The following is a 17,045-nucleotide window of genomic DNA, read 5'->3' on the forward strand; positions in this document are numbered from 1 at the left end:
TCAATATGTATGATATTGTCATACATATTGATATGTCATCTTTTATAGGACAGGAAGTGAATATACCTCACTAAGCCACATGTGAAACTTAGGGACAGCTTTGTCTTTTCTGATGCTTCGGGATGGCATCATCTTCATTAGCCTTGGCGATGGAAGAGGATGTAATATGTGCAGGTATTTGGAAGCATCCCATATCTACTAATAATATTTAGCTATTTTGCATGTAATCTACAAATTCTGTTTTAAGTTGCACTGAACATGGACAATATGGCCATATATGCTCTTTCTGAGCCACTTACTTCGAGGAAACACTAGATTTTCTAAGTTGTTCAGTCAGTTTTCACAAAAGGACCTAAACCAAATCCCAGAAATCACTGGGATCAACCTAGTACACAAAGTCTCATGTTAGACCAACAGTCATTTTAAACTCTAGACCAAGAGAGGAGAATAAATTCACATATTGTACTTCAAGTATTTAAAATTGTCATTAGACATGGAAAAATGAAAACAATTACCTTTAAAAAGGTCTGCTTTTTAACTTTTAAACTAACACATAAGGTATTAAACACCATTAAGAAGTTTTCAAACAAAGTGTGTTTTAGCAGATTCTTATCCCCTTCTTCTTTCCTTACTTCCACTCCCTCTGATAACCTAACCCCTCTTCTTTTCATTTTCATAGCAAATGTGTGCTTTGACCTCAACTTCAGTTAGCGCTACTTTTTCCTTCTTTTGGTTTCCTAATAGTTTTTTTTGGGGGGGGGGTAGGTGGAGGAAGGTTGTTGATTGTATTTTAAAGATTAATCTACATTTACAGATATTTACACATGCACACATTACAAGCTAGGATCTGCACAGAAGAGAGAAAACATATTGGCTTTTTCTTCCTGGGTTTAGACCACCTAACTTAATGCTATACACTTGAGGCCGATCACTTTTTTTCCTGTAAACTTCATAATTTTTGTTTTCTTCCCAGCTGAATAAAAATTCACTGTGTATATATACCACATTTTCACTGTCCATTCATCTATTGGTGGAATCTAGTCTGGTTCTAATGCATTGCTGTAAATGGGCTAAAATACACATCTACGGGCAAATGTCTTGTAATGCTTGACATAGTGTTTTAATTGAATACTTCCCTTCTTCCATTCACGACTGTTGTATCACTGAAATAATCAAAGAATCACTGCCTTGTTGTCAAGGACCCACTGACAAGCATTAGTAGTTATTAATAACTGATGTCGTTGACTTCAGTGTCCTGCATGTTTTAATCATTAATTCAGCTACTGAAAGTACCTGGCCCCTCCAATTTGCTCAGGCAATAATAGCATTACTCAATTATTCTTTTGTTTAAGTTAAGCCATGCAAGTAATTTATAGGGATCCCTTTTATTCTTTTTCTTTCAAATATATATCTTAACATTTTTGATGGCCATAGGCAGTACTAGGATATCAAGGAAGAGAATGTCAAACCATTGGAAGAAGTAAGACATTTAAGTCCCACAGGGGAAGAAGACTTTTAATGGATTGAGGAAGAGACATTTTTAAGAAGTGCAGACGAATGCAAAATGACACTATTAATGACCCAATACCATTAAATACACTGGTCTTTCTAACCACTCAGGCTTCTGAATCATCCTTGCAGTTCTCCAAATCTCTCTCTCTCTCTCTCTCTCTCTCTCTCTCTCTCTCTCTCTCTCTCTCTCTCTCTCTCTCTCTCTCTCTCTGTGTGTCATGTGTGTGTGTGTATGTGTGTATGTGTGTAAGTACAGTCTGTGTCACTCTCTCTCTCTCCTCTGTGTCTCTCAGTCTCTGTGCTTGTCTCTTTGTTTCTGTTTCTTCCCACTCCTCTGTCTTCCAGCAATAGACTGTCTTCTCCCAATAACTGTCAGGAGTTTCGTACTATCTTCAGAGAGAAGCTGATTATGTACCTGCTCCCCAGCTTTTCTCTGAGTGACATGCCACCCACGCCTCTCAGCACAGCTCCTGCTTCTTCTCTATCTCTGGGTGGGAATGAGCTAGAGAGGAAGTCCAAGACCGCCCTGGCTTGAACCCTGAAACCAAGAGGCTTTAGGAGCAGTGTTCACTCACTGATCCAAGGCTAGCCAGCGGTCCCTAGTCACACTCTGCAGGAGTAGGAGCCAGCCCAGCATTGCGCTTCCAGCTGCGTCTGCCCGGGCGCAGCACGTGCTCCAGGCGCTGGCGCGAGAGAGCGAGCGCCACCACCGCGGGCCCGCAGCCGTTCTGCTGGCTGCCACTACCGCTTCGATCGCAGCCACTAGCGCTTCTGCAGCAGCCAAGGCCGCTACGAAAGCGCAGGGAGCTTGTAAGGAGCGGCTGTCCAGAGGAACAAGGCTCAGGGAGCGCACCTGGTAAGCACAGCGCTGTTTTTCTTTCTCTCAGCTGTGGAGTTACCAGGGATGTAGGATGCCGCCGGAGCCCCTCCCCCAGTGCAGGGATGGAGAGTGAGCAAGCAAGGGGCGGGTGCTTGGACTAAAGGGACCCAGGAGGGCAGGTGGTGGGCAGGTGGACGACAGGTGAAGCCAGGGATGCCAGAAGGTCCTGCAAGTTTAAGAAAGTCACCCCGCAAGGACATGTGCTCTGTAAATTAGACATGAATTTAGAGTCAGGAGCTTGGGCTAATGAGGTATGGCTAAATGGAAGGTTTTTGAATATCTTTTTGTTTTCATTTACCTAACTGAAGGATTTCAGTGGGGTTGTTTCTATAGAAAAATAGCTAAAATAATCAGTGACAGAAAAAAAATTAAACCAATGAAGCCTCCCCCCCTTCTGTCTCATGCTGGTACATGTGCAATGATAAAGCATGCATTTAGCGAGGGAGGAGAATTTTAGATCTCTGAGGATATTTGATGTTTGGGCTGTAGTAAGCGCACTTGCTGATGCTGCACCCCAAAAATAAGACAGGAAAAGAGATTATGAATGGTTTTAAATACTGTATCACAATTCTAAAATGACACTTGGATGACTATAACACCAGGAACAACGGGTTCTCTGGAATCATTAACCCATTTATGAGATGTATCAGCACATCTGTACCCTAAAAGCTAAGTTTATATATTTGTAGCAGTGAAAGCAAGATATTTTTTTACCCTTAATTCTCTGATAGAACTTTCATAGAGGATGATAATGAAGAGCATAGGAAACAAGAGGAAAGAGAAGGGAGTTGAACAGACTCCATGAGCTATGTGTGGTAGTATAGCAAGAAGAGTTGTGTCTGTCAGATTTGGTACCAATGTTCATTCAGTCACACCCTGAGAAACCTTTAGGCCATTGTCTAGGAAAATATGTGACCTTGAACAAGACTACCAAGCATTGTATACTTATTCTCTCCATCTGGAAAGCAGAAAGCAGAAAGCAGACTGCATTTTAGGACACTGAAGTCTCACGAAACAGTGTGTGTTTGTATAAGCTTGAAGAATTGCATAGGGAAAGGGAGATACCCAGAAATACAGGCAAATAGATTGTAAAGATGTTCTCCCTCCAAGTATCTTAAACAGCTGTAACATTTTCAGTGTTATTGGAAAAATGCATGCTGGTTCCATGAAAGGTCTGATGGGAAAGGTTGAGTCCAGCCACACAGTCAGCACTCAGGCAAAGATTATGGAGTTTTGACAGCTGTTTGGAGAATTTCAGATGCACAAAACTTAAAGTTACATTTTCTTTATTTGTTTGTTTATTTTATTTTCTAGTTAAACACTTAAAAATACATATTTTGGTGGATAGGCTGTGAAGTTATTTTTTCTTTTTCTTTTTCTTTTCTTTCTTTCTTTCTTTCTTTTTTTTTTTTAACTTAAGCTTCGAGAAGTTATCTGGGATTGGTTATGGTAAAGAAAATGACATCCCAGTTTCAAGGCTGGTCACTTGGTGTCACAAAAGTGGGTTTTGGAATGAGAAAGGAATATTCTGTAATATGAGCAGAAGGGTTAGGGAGGGAAGAGAAAAGGGATATTTCTCTTAGAACATGCATGTCTATAGCCCAGCGGGCAGCAGGCAACTGGCACCTACCATGTTGATACCTCTTCTGCTTGACTGAAGAAGTCATCTCTAGCCCCTTTCCTTCAATACATATTCATTTTTAGAATTTGGAGATTTGCATTGCAGATGTTGAGATGATGTGCACTCACAAACTCATCTCCCGGGTGTCTTCAACTCCCTCCATCCATGTTAACGTCTGGCCATGAAACTAGTGTACCCATCCTGATCTGCCCAGGAGTCTGTGTTCCTAAAGGAACTCACTATGCCACTTGGTGGCACCAAAAAGTTGCGCAGAGAAGTCTCTTCTCTATAAATACTAACTACCACCCCTCCCTCCTCCGCTCTCTCCCCTTTTCCCCTTCCCCCTTTCTCCACAGAGGGGAAGATTGCTGCACATACCGCCCTCAGCTCGGCTGTTCTGAGCACTCCGAGCACAGGGGATGAGCTTGAGATCATCTTGGGGTGGGGGAAAAGCCCAGGACGGGAAAGCTGGCTCAACCCCATTGATTTTTGCTGCCCAACTTTACTCCGGGGGGGCTAGCTAGACGGCATTTCACTGCCTGCTGCGTGGCCGACAGGGGGTAAGCTTGCTATGTCTGTGTGCCCAGGTATCTATCCCCAGACCTGACAAGGATTTAGGAGCTTTAAGCATGCTGATCAGCTCACAGTGTGGTTTGGAGGAGGGGACTTAAATGAATCCAAGGTGGCCAGAGCTGAAGAGATTCACATCCGCTTCTTTTACAGAAGACCATCGTTAATTAAACCTGTTGGTGGAAAAGGCGCCAGCAAGAGGGTAAAGCGGGAGATGGATGCAAGGTCTAAGATAGGAATTATGCATGCCTTTGGATCCCTGTGCCTGAGCTCTGAGAAAAGGAGAATATGATTTAGAATACAGACTGGCTTACCCAGTTCTTTGGGGAACTCAAAACTGAGAAAGCAAAGGTAGAGAAAGGAGGGAGAACCACTTCTGGGTAATAGGTTGGTTTCTCCTTTGGCAACAGCGCTGGCTGCTTAGAGGGGGTGGGGGGGACAGCGGTTGGTGCTGAAAACACATCTTGGGATTTATCGCTTCTGTCTCAATGTCTTTTAAGCGCCCCCACCCCCATCCCCTGCGCGCAACTTCGGTGCACTTTCTTTTTCCTTGGATATAGCTTTCCGTTCCTTCCAGACACAAAGCTACCCCAGGGCAGCAGAGCAATGTGTAGAAGTGGGATTCCAGGCTACAGGAACTTGGACACAAGAAACCAGGAGAGACCTACTAAGGCAAACTCTAGTTGATGTTTACAGTAGCCTAATCTACTTTGAGACATTTCAACAGGAAGTAATGATTGACCTGGGTGGTTACCAACCTAGTTCTACGATTTATGGCTGTTCACTTTTCTCTCTAGAGTTCATGGTGTGGGAAAAACTTTGAAGAAGTGATAACAGATTCTTGCTTTTATTTAGTCAGAATCCTGGAACTGTTTCACCTGAATTAGCTTGGTTATCCAAGCAAGTAGGAAGTACTATGTATCAATTTATTTCTTCATAAGAAACTGGTATTCACAAGTGGAAAGGTGGACTCACCTTTCTCTCTTCCTTTCAATATCCAACTTTATATTTTATTGTTTAAATTGCTTAAGGAGTGGAGTAGCGATCACCTCTGTTCCTAATGCTGGTAGCAGATTGGGTGCCTAGAACAGCCTAGAGAGTACGCCTAGCACTAAGCACACCCCTTCGCCCAGCAAAGATTCATTCTGAGTTATTTGACACCTTATTATGAATTTCAGAGGATACAGGTGTGCTGTCGTTTTCTTGTTATGTATGCTTTGTGCTCTTCCCTTATGGAGTGCAGGGAATTTTTTGAGCTAATTTATCTGTTAATTCGGTGTAATACATATTGAATCTTCGGTTAGGAATCTTTTTGTCATTTGTGGAACTTTCCATTTTGAAGGATCATTGCTTTAGAAATAGAAAACTTTGCTTGCCAAACTCACTAGGTTAATGACATGCATTCCACCAAGTCTGCACTCTTCTCCTGGCAACTTCTTCAGCACCTTGGACAGGTCCTCTTCACTAGGCTTCTCTGGACACTTGCTGAACAAAAAACCACTATTTAGAAAAAAAAAAAAAAAGACTTTCCTCATCCTTTACACTATATGGCTAAATGTAAAATTCATGTATTTTAACTGCATCCTCTATAGCTTCATGGTATTACATATCAGTGTTTTTCCTGTGGGTTTTATGCCCAAAAAGAGAGGAAAAAACCAAAGGAAACTAAAAAAAATAGAAAAGGAAATTTTAACGCTTATTTATTATAGACCAATTTGAGGTTATTTGGATAAGAATGGTATTTGAACAGTCCATGCACTTGCTTAAATCTTCACCTGTTATCAACTGTAGAATTTACTACTGCTTCTTAGCACACATCATGACCATTCAGACAGATATGCAGGGAACACTGAAAAATTCAGTTATAGATATTTATCCACATAAAGACTACCTATGATTTGAGGATACTTGGGTAAGGACATACTATTTTCTCTCTCTTTTTTTTTTGAGTTGTTATTTTGTCATGATTCCTAGTAAATTAATTGGCTTCACTAAACATGTTTATATGTTTACATTTGTGAGTAAATAACTTACATGATTTTTTTATTTTATTCAAAATGCATTGAGCATTTTTCAAGGAATGTTGCTATATTGACTTCTTGAAGAGTGTTGGAAATATTTCTCCATTTAGAAATAGTAAATTAAAGCTGAGGATGGTGATGTATAATTTGAATCCCAGCACTTGAAAGTTTGAGGCAGGAAGCACAAGTGTTCAAGGTAATCCTTAGTTATGTAGGAACTTAAATGAGGCCTTGTAACAAAAAAAGAAAAAAACAAATGCTAATTAGGAGAAGATGACACACTAAGCAGAAAAAAATGAGATTAAATAAAATATAAATATATACATAATTGCAATACTTGAGTAAAACATGTATGCATATTTTATTCAAGGTTTGCTACATTTATGGAATGAAGAGGTATATTTATTTCTTATTATATTTTTGCTATTAGATATTTGAACACATATATGGACTTAGACATTTATGTATGTAGAATTTCTCTTCCATCTAGCTGAACTAACTTTTTGAAAATAATGAGGATTCTATTGATATATGTTAGTATATGTGGTTTGCTAATGTGAACTAGATTTGCTTGGGATTTTGAGAACCTGACAATGTCTTATATAGACATTTCCTGGATTTGGAATTATTTGTTTAGAAATATTTATTCTGATCCTAAGGCATCTCTTTATGTCCTTTCTTGTTGTGTCCTTAGAAGACACACAAGATAAAAACATCCAAAGAAGTGGTTTTATTTCATACTTATATAACCCAAGAGTGGAACAATTTGATTTTACTTTTCAACTGTTTATAAATCAGAAAGTGTCTTCTTGATATTCCCTCATTTCATTTGAATGAAAGGGTTTAAATACAATGATATGCCAAAGATTTGTTTTCATTGCTTCAGTATTAATGCAGAGGAGATATAAATATATACTTTAATGCTAATAATATTGTTTTAAATGCACATACAGAGAAACACACGCAAATGCATATATATGTTTGGCTATAGGGCTTCAATAAAAGTTTTGTTGTAGGCCAATTCTTGTCAGGGTAAGTATTATATATTGAGCACATTAGGCATTGTATCAAGTACTAAATGTATTATATTGTTAATCATCAAATGAGTCACACAAAATACTGATTTTAATTTTTTTATTGTAAAATCTGAAATTTTTATTTCATTGTTAGAACATGGAAAGAGTACCAAGAAACAACTTCTCAGAACACATACATGTGCCATGTGTGTGTGTGTGTGTGTGTGTGTGTGTGTGTGTGAGACTTACAAAATCATCAGTATGAATAGAACATACCCTAGTAGCATCAATCTATAGCAATCTATAGTGCAGAAATTTGTGGAGGCTCTTTCATGATTGTTCTTAGTATGATGTGGTTTGCAGTGTATTTTAGTAGTGAAATTTGGCACCAGATTGCATGAATGTGTATCTCCCCTTTTGTTGACTATTGAATTTGGAAACAGAAATAAATAATATATATGATTTACATATATTTCATTATATATTATTATATAAACAAATACCAAACTTTCCTTGTTTGTAGTGGATGGGGCAAGTTAGAATGATATTATTACAACCAAGTGAGTAGGAGAAATTAATTGCTCCAATCTGAGTAACTTACCTGACCTGTTGGTGATGAGTATATAAAAGTAATTTATGACAATTTATTGTCTTCAGGACATTGGATATAAAACGCTGCCTGGTATATTAATTTTCTCAACAGCCACATGAGTTTCTCTCTCTCTCTGTCTCTGTCTCTCTCTCTCTGTCTCTCTCTCTGTTTCTCTCTGTCTCTGTCTCTGTCTCTCTCTCTGTTTCTCTTTGTCTCTGTCTCTGTCTCTGTCTCTCTCTCTCTCTCTCTGTCTCTCTCTCTCTCTCTCTATTTTTTTATTGTTAACAGCCGTATATCGTGAAGGGGACTACTTAACATGTCTGAAGTCTCACTGCTTATACCACCACAAAGCAGAAGTGTAAACTCAGGGATATTTGACTCCCAAATTCCATCTTTTGACATGAATATTATCTTGTAACTTTAACATATAGAGTGAGTTTATTTGAATTCTACTAATTTTGAGTCAACACCATCTCCTTTTTCCAGAGGGAGTATCCAAATATTTTTTTCTAAAACATTAAGAATATTCAAAATTAGATATGCAAATTTTTGACATAATCAGAAATCAAAATGGTACATAATTACAGTTTCAAATCTTTCTTTTTAGCCAAACTGTTCAAGAAAGTTAAAGGGAAGAATCAGAAGCAAAGAGTATATTTTAATTAGACATGATTGTGCTGTCAAAAAATGGCAGCAATGGATAATTTCTTTAATGGTTACTTGTGACAATAGTTTTCAATGAAGGTTATGTATATTAAACATTTCAGCTTAAGTATTTTTTTAAAATATTTAGCTTAAGTATTTTTTAATGAAAAAATATAATCACAATAGCAATAATGTGCACCATATCTATACACCATATAATAACACATCAAGTTATTTTGCAATGATAAAAATAAGTTTAAGGTCAATCTGTCTTAATATTACATTACTCTTTAGGAGTAAGTAAGTAATACATTATTACTGACTTTAAAAAATAAAAAATAAATTAAATGACAGTTTGAAAAGAATACATATGAAGGAAAATATTAAATAGAATTTGCGATTCTATTCAAGTCAAAATCAATTCTACAACTAGAATGAAACATCCTTTAATATTGCAAATATAGCCTAGGCTATTGTCACATTCTTTTTTTTTCTAATTTGTGAATATTCAGAACCATGCTTAGTGAATGTAAAACGAAACCATTCATTATCTCAGTTAAAATTGTGTCTCTACCATGAATTAACATTCTCGGCAACAAGATCACACAGAAATGTGTAACAAAGTGAGAAAAGCACACACATCCTAACTTAACCTCCTTCATATCATTTGGAAGTTGCAGAGAAAAGCTATGTAGAAATGATGAGTTCAATTGTCTTGGCCTTAGCTGTTATTTCTGTTACTAGTGATGTGGACAGTACTTTGAGGACTTTCACATGAATCAGTGGTTTTCAACTTGAAGTGCTTCTCTCATGCCAAGAGCATTCAGTGCTGTCTAGGTGTATATTTGGATTCACAAATAAAAAAATTTGTTACCAGTCGATTGGTTCCGTAGACAGAGAACACTGTTTAATACCCTCCAAAAGATAAGACAAAATCTTGCTACAACATTACCTAGTCCTAAATGACAACCATAATTCCACTATGGTTTAGAAAAAAGTGATCTTTCTAAAGGGTTCGGGTAAGCAAAATTAACAATTTCATTTATTTAATGTAGTTCCTACTGGATAGACTTAAGGCAAACAATTAGTAGAAAGCTCAGTCTCTAGAATGATGTGCTGTCATTATTTGAATTCTAAATAACTAAACCACAAGGTACTGCCACTTGTTTATAAGAAGTCTGGATATCAGAGACAGTTGACTTTTTTTCTGACTGTTGTTTTGAAATGGTCTAAAGAATATTGCCTGTAAGTTTCCATCGTGAGAGGTGTTAATGTAGTTAGTAATTATAATAACTTCTAGGGTTTTTGGAAAGCTTTTGTGAAATAGCATTTATATGTTTTCATACATACAATAAATAAAGCAATTAGTGAATAAATGTAGATCAAATTATAAAAATGTAAAATATGTTTTCAAATATCTGATGAATGATACTCTAACAGGAATAATAATTCTTTACAGTCTCTAGAGGTATGCCATAAATTTGAAGAAAATGTCTGGGGACTATAAAATGGTTAAAGTTTAAAATCTCTCCTTGATAATTAAATTGAGACAAGTTAGAAGTGGTAGATTTTTTTTCTTTGTTGGAAAAGTCAGTTTCAGGGCTTCATGGACTACTAAACCACTTGTTTAAATGATTTACAATGATTTAGTGAGCTCCAGTGTACAGCTAGCACTTTTTAGCTAATGCATAAAACTGCAGATTTCATCTTTGTGTGGTGCCATTTATGGCTTTGGGAGGATTAAAATATGCCCTATTCTTTGTCTTCAGCTAAACAAAGAGGATGCTGTTCTATGTTGTTTACAAGGTCACAGATGTAAGCATCAGATACCAATGACAGAAGAGCTTTCCCACATTGGATGGGTCTCAATACCATTATCCTACTGAGTGTTTCTCATCTATATATGCAGTTGTTTCTATAAATAAAATTTACCAAAGGCAAACTGTACACGCAATATTGACACCCTGTTTGTTATTGTGCAAAAGAAATCTTGTTAGTGTTGACATCCTGAACTATGTGATTTGCTTGTGTGAGGATTAAGTTATATAAGAGACATCTGTGCCAGAAAGATGGTTGGGCAGTGAGAAGATTGTTAAAAACAAAAGACAATGTGAACTACAAGTCTGATCACATTGTCATTTGTTATTTACAGCAAATACTATCTACCAGTTCTCTTTATCTATATTCATATAGGAAATGAGGCTGTATAATTACTTAAGGAAAATACGTATTGTATATTATGTGCCTACTACTTTCTATAATGCACAGTGAATCCAGAAATGTGAATCCAGAATTGAAGCACTTGATTGCTTTTGATATTAGCATGTTGAATTAACATATTATAGAAATTGAACTATATATAACAAATTTGAATGAATTAAAGATCTTCATGTTATTAGAATTGAAGCCTATGCTGTTTTAAAATCATTTTGATCATTATATAAGGAAATACATCCCCATTAGCCATATCAAGAACTTACTTTTTTCTCAACAACTTGCCACCCCTCCAGATAGAGTCACAACACACACACACACACACACACACACACACACGCATGCACACACACACACACAATCAAACACACACACACTCTCACACATACATACACATCCATACCAATTTTTTTGAGATGGTATGATTTAGTTTATATGAGGTGACTATAGTCTGTTGTTTTATAATTTTGTTGATACTCTGAGGATTTCAATCACACATAAAATTAATTAGTTGCTGAAGTTGGATCTCTAGAACCAACATCAAAAGCCTAGCACAGTGATTCCTAATTGTCATTCCATCACTCCTGCCCTAGTGGTCAGAGACCAGCAGATATAAGGGATCCACAATAGCTATTCATTCCTAGGTTCAATGGGAGACCTTTCTTTCTCCAAAAAAGTACACAAAAAAGAGATTAAGTAAGACATCCTGTTATTAAACACTGGCTTCCACATATGTCTTTATTGGTACATCCCTCCCATATCTCAGCCTTATATACATCACTTAATCTACTTGGGCCTCATTTACATAGCATATGTAGGACACTCTCTAGTTTTGTGAAATTGTTTTTGCTTAATTTGTTGAAAACATAGGGGCGGGGGATATTGAGGGTTCTCTGCTAATTTCTCCAGTCCAATTCTCATCTTTGAGATCCTGTTATGCCCAACTGCACAGGGTGGGTGACTGTTATATACTTAGTTTTCTAGGGAGTGGAGGAAATGGAACCTTGACCAGGCCAAAAGAATATTATATAGAGTCAATTTATTTAAAAAAATTTCACATTTAGGATTTATCAAACTTTTAATTCCATGCAAGGATTAAACCAAATTATGCTCAGAATAGCACACATTTAGGTTTTAATGAGTTTTAAATCTGTTGTAGCTGGTAAATTGTGTAAACAGTTAGTATGTTAGCTTAGAAATAAATAGCATAAGAAAAGTATGAGAGATAGCTGGGAAGAGAAAATAATGTATGAATAAAGTTTCCCACATGTGCTCATAGGCCCTAGGAAGCATATCACAGCACAATATCTAAGATTTTGCAATGGAAATATTTTAAAATATTTCAATCAGTTATAACATTTGAACATGGGTAAAATTTATGCTGTTGTTAGTAGTAGTTGAAGTCTCAGCAACACCAACTGGCCAAGGATACACAGTCAACAAAGAAGAGTTCTAGGATCCACACTAGCCTATACTGGATTTTAAGCCTACTATCTTAACTCTGTGATAAAGGTCATTGTATCAAGCCATATCAAAGGGCACAGCCAGTATGAACAAACCTGTTGGAGCCAAGTAAAACTGAGTAGCAGACTTCTAAGGAGCAGTGGCCAGAGGTGAATGGCTGGGAGTTAAGGTCACCAGAGAGACTCCAGGAGAATTGGTGAAAGAATTTGTAACCATCAATCCCAAAAATGTTTGAATCACATTAGTAAACTTAGATGTTTTAGAAATAAAACTCTGTATGTGAGTGCATAGCCATTTATGACTTTTAATGAAAACTAAATCATACATGACTTTTTTCTCTGTTCAAAACAATATGACTGTATTATATGTCACTCTCCATACCACTCAATTAAAATAGGTGACCCACATTTTTTGAGCCAAATATTGCCTCCTTTCTAGTTTGTTGTTGTTTCTAGATAATTTTTACCCTCAGAATCCTGTGGAATGCAGCTTGTGTAACTAACTACCTTTTGCTTTTCTGCTTCCTAGGTGATTTCACTCAAATTCTTGGTTTAGAAAAAAAGGACTTCTGTATGTTAATGCCTTCCACATTTTTCTACAATTCAGACATCTCTCGAGAAACTCAGCCTAGTATATCCAGCTGTTTTGTCCACATATGTTCATAAATTCTAGTAAGTATACAAAACATTGTCTCTATCCAAATCTGCTACTCTTCCTCCCACAAACACAATAAAGACTTGGCTGCCCAGGCTAAAAGATCAACTCCCTCACCCTCACCAAATTCTCCTTGCCTTCTCATCATCACTCACTTGACAGCAAAACCCTTTCATTTTACCTTCAAAATAGACAGGACTGTTGCTGTGACCATCATAGATATAGATGCTTCATCCAATATGCAAGCACCAAAACTGATTGGGTTCCATAGATTCTTCCTTGCTTTGCCAGCATTTGCCTTTGTGCTGCTTCTCTTGTTTAAATGAGAGCCAGGGTTTCAACCTGCTCTATTGAGAAATCTTGCTGCAAAACATCCAATACAATGTTAAAGGCCAAAGTCTCCTAGAGTCCAAACAGGCTTAACACCATCATAGGACCTCACAGAATAGCCTCAGCTTCTCTCTCAGGTTATAGCAGGTACACTGGTTCTTTAGTATTGCCCAAGATACCAAACAAAATCTCCTCAAAAATTTTATACTAGCTTTAATCCTTACCTAAAATGTGCTTTTCCTAGATATTATCCTGAGTGGCTCCTTAAATTATTTACATATGTATTTGAACAATACCTTTTAAGTTTACATCATTGATAACATTTTTAATGTTATCATGCTTTTATCACTTCATATCTTGCTCCATTGTATAGTAGATTTTTGGATCTTTTGGGTTCAGTATGCTGTAGCATAGGGATTTTCACTTACTTATCTTTTTTATCATATAACAACTCCCCTCTCTGTTAGATTCATGTAGGCTCCATAAGAGCATGAACTTTCTTTATTCAAAATGGAGCCCTCAAGGTCCAGCAGAATCTTTGGTCCAAAGTAAATACTCAATAACTATTTATTGGACAAAGGAATGATATTCATCTATATTATGTGTTCTCTGCTCATATATTTGTAGTATTTTGATAGAATAAATGGTATTTTTTTCTGTGAGGTTTGTAAGGTGAGCTATAACACATTACTGCTAAATTTCAAAACTATAATACGTTTGTGTGTGGAGAGGGGACGATTTGCATATGCAGGCATATGACCAGAGAAGAGTCTAGAAAAGAATGTCAGGTGTCTTGTTCTATCATTTTTAACCTAACTCACCTGAGATAGGATTTTTCAGTGAATTTGAGCTTGACTGGTGTCCCAGCAATCTTTCTGTATCTGCCCCCTAGAATCCTAAGGTTTTAGGCATGTAAGAGGCCGTACCCAGATTTTTATGAGCATTGGGATATAAACTCAAGTCATTATGCTTGTAAAGAAATGGGTTTTATCTACTAAGCCTGAAAGGAAAAGTCTATGTATGTACTTATTTTCAGTAGATACAATACACATTACAAACATCTATGGCTTCTCTTTATTGAATTATCATTGCCCCCTACCCCCAGAGGATTCTTCACTACTTAAATTGCAAAGCAATTTTGTTCATTTCTACATCATTACAATGTTAAAAGATGTGTTTTTGTGGTCCCTCACATTTTCCAAGACGTTAATGTGTTGTTTATATATCTTTTGTAGGAATGGGTAATAATGCAACAATAAGGTAATAAGGATGACAAGAAAACATATTTTAGAATCATCAGAAATAAACAATTTTCTTTACCACTTTAGAATTTATTGACTAGTTTTTAACCTCAAAATATAAAATATATTTGTGAGATAGAGGAAATAAAATAATGTCTAAATATTGGGATTTTTATAAGCAATGTTGATATAATCTGCAATGTATGCAACACATAAAACACAACTGTTGTATCAAATATCAAGATGTACAATGCACATTATAAATATATTTTCAATGGAACCATACAAACCTTAGATATGTCTCTGAATATATGATGTTGAGACCACCATTTTTTCATTATCACCTGCTCTTCCTTGTCTCTCACTGTGTAGGTTGTTGCCTTTTATTTATTTATTTATTTATTTATTTATTTATTATATGTAAGTACACTGTAGCTATTTTCAGACATCCCAGAAGAGGGCATCAAATCATATTTCAGATGATTGTGAGCCACCATGTGTTTGCTGGGATTTGAACTCAGGACCTTTGGAAGAGCAGTCAGTGCTATTAACCTCTGAGCCATCTCTCCAGCCCGCTTGATTGTTGCCTTTTCTAAATTGACTTTTTTCTTCTGAAATCTGGCCATGCAGGACTCATTTCTTAGCTTAATTTTTGGCAAGATTATATTTGCTCATTAGGTGTTTTCATTCATTTCTAAGAATTTTATATACTGGTTGTTTTCTATTTGTGTCTCAAGCTAAACTTCTTATCTAATCCATCTCTCATACATCACTTTCCTGTTTAATGTATGTTCCTGGACACATCAAAAGCATACCCAATTTAAAATATCTAGAAGAAAATTATTATTTTCATCTATTGCTCACTTGTTCACATACCTGTCTGTATCATACTTTTCACTATATTAAAATAAGTTAGTTTCTTAGACTTTAGGAAGAGATCAAAATTATTCTATGTCTACTCATATCTCAATCATCAGCACTCACCAGGAACTGTATTTCAGGTTATATCTAACTTTGTCTACTTCTTTCTATTTTTACTGTTATTGGTCATGACTGAGATACTGTCATGCTACTCTAGATTACTAAGTGTCTTCTAATCATGTTTCTTTAATCTGTTATCTAGAATGTTCTGCTGCATGAATGATTCTAAAATTAATTTTTTCTATTATTTGCTTAGATCTGCAGAATGACTTTCAGTGGCAATTCACATTAAACACTAGGAGATCCAAGAGAATATGGATCTTCTTTAGTTTTACAAGCCAATGCTATATCTCCATCCCTCCCACTCTTTATGTCCTAGCTATATGATATTCCATGTGAATATCTTTTCATTTTTTTCTTTTTAACATTTTTTTAATTCATTAGGTGTTTGATAGATGCCATTGCTTTGAGTATTGATTTGTAAAGTATGTGAATATCAGGAACATACATACCATTTATAGCCTTAAATATTCAATTCTCAAGAGAAAATAATTTATATATATCCTTATACTGTTATATATAACATATATAGAGAGTTATCAATTATAATGACTTTTTAAAAAAAGAAAATGATAAAAATTAATGTGCATCATTGTACAACCTTTTCACATATTTCCCACCTAGTAGGCAAATTTTGTTTGAAAGAGTCAAATAATTAACATCATGTATAAAATAGAGATAAGAGTACTTAAATATGTATACCATATATCATTATATATGACCTTTCTAAAACAACTCTATAAAATTAGGTTGAATGCTCAGCTTCATATTTTTGATAGGTCATTTCTAGCCTCACACTCTACTATAACAGCAAGCCGTATTTTGTTATTGACTTTACCTACTTATTCTCACTATAACTCTTTAATGATCATAAGAATAAACACTGATTCCATGTTTTTGATCTTAGGAAATTCAGCAGACATTTTGAAAGTGTTCAGAAAATTTCACTGCGAGAAAATTAACTAACACTCTTGTTCCCTTCACTTTTGTCTAAAATGCTAAATTATAAAATATGATCCACATGATTCACACACAGAAACTTGTCTACCCAAGCATCTCATTATTCTAAGCCATGTAGCTATTGGTGAAATTTTAATTTTAGTGTTTGCTACTATGCAAAGAGTTCTTTCTCTGTTGCTATGGAAACAGTTGAAAAAATAGTGTAATAAAAGTACCTGTGTTGAGAAATGTAATTCAAGGTGTATTTGCTGTGTGTCCAACCTACACTTTTTAAAATTCTGATGAAGTCTAAAAACCACCAGTTTTCTTAAAGATAAGAGTTAATTGCAGAAATTCCTGAAGAT

At 36.0% G+C, this 17,045-nt stretch overlaps 1 protein-coding gene across 5 annotated transcripts in view; it reads left to right on the forward strand.

Annotated features, from left to right (window-relative positions):
- The first annotated feature begins 1,857 nt into the window (after nucleotides 1–1,857).
- The window catches only part of Grm5 (glutamate metabotropic receptor 5), a 529,892-nt gene continuing 514,704 nt past the window's right edge, over nucleotides 1,858–17,045 (forward strand). Inside the window, exons 1-2 of one of the 5 annotated variants that reach the window (XM_031387268.1) lie at nucleotides 1,858–2,368; nucleotides 13,064–13,206. The gene's annotated coding sequence lies outside the window, so the exon portion shown is untranslated. Of the gene's footprint in view, nucleotides 2,369–4,211; nucleotides 4,574–4,622; nucleotides 4,786–13,063; nucleotides 13,207–17,045 lie in introns of those variants that run through there. The other 4 variants (XM_031387264.1, XM_031387265.1, XM_031387266.1 and 1 more) reach the window with 4 other exon arrangements.

The sequence above is a fragment of the Mastomys coucha genome, unplaced genomic scaffold (genome assembly GCF_008632895.1).
Source record: "Mastomys coucha isolate ucsf_1 unplaced genomic scaffold, UCSF_Mcou_1 pScaffold21, whole genome shotgun sequence".
NCBI lineage: Eukaryota > Metazoa > Chordata > Mammalia > Rodentia > Muridae > Mastomys > Mastomys coucha.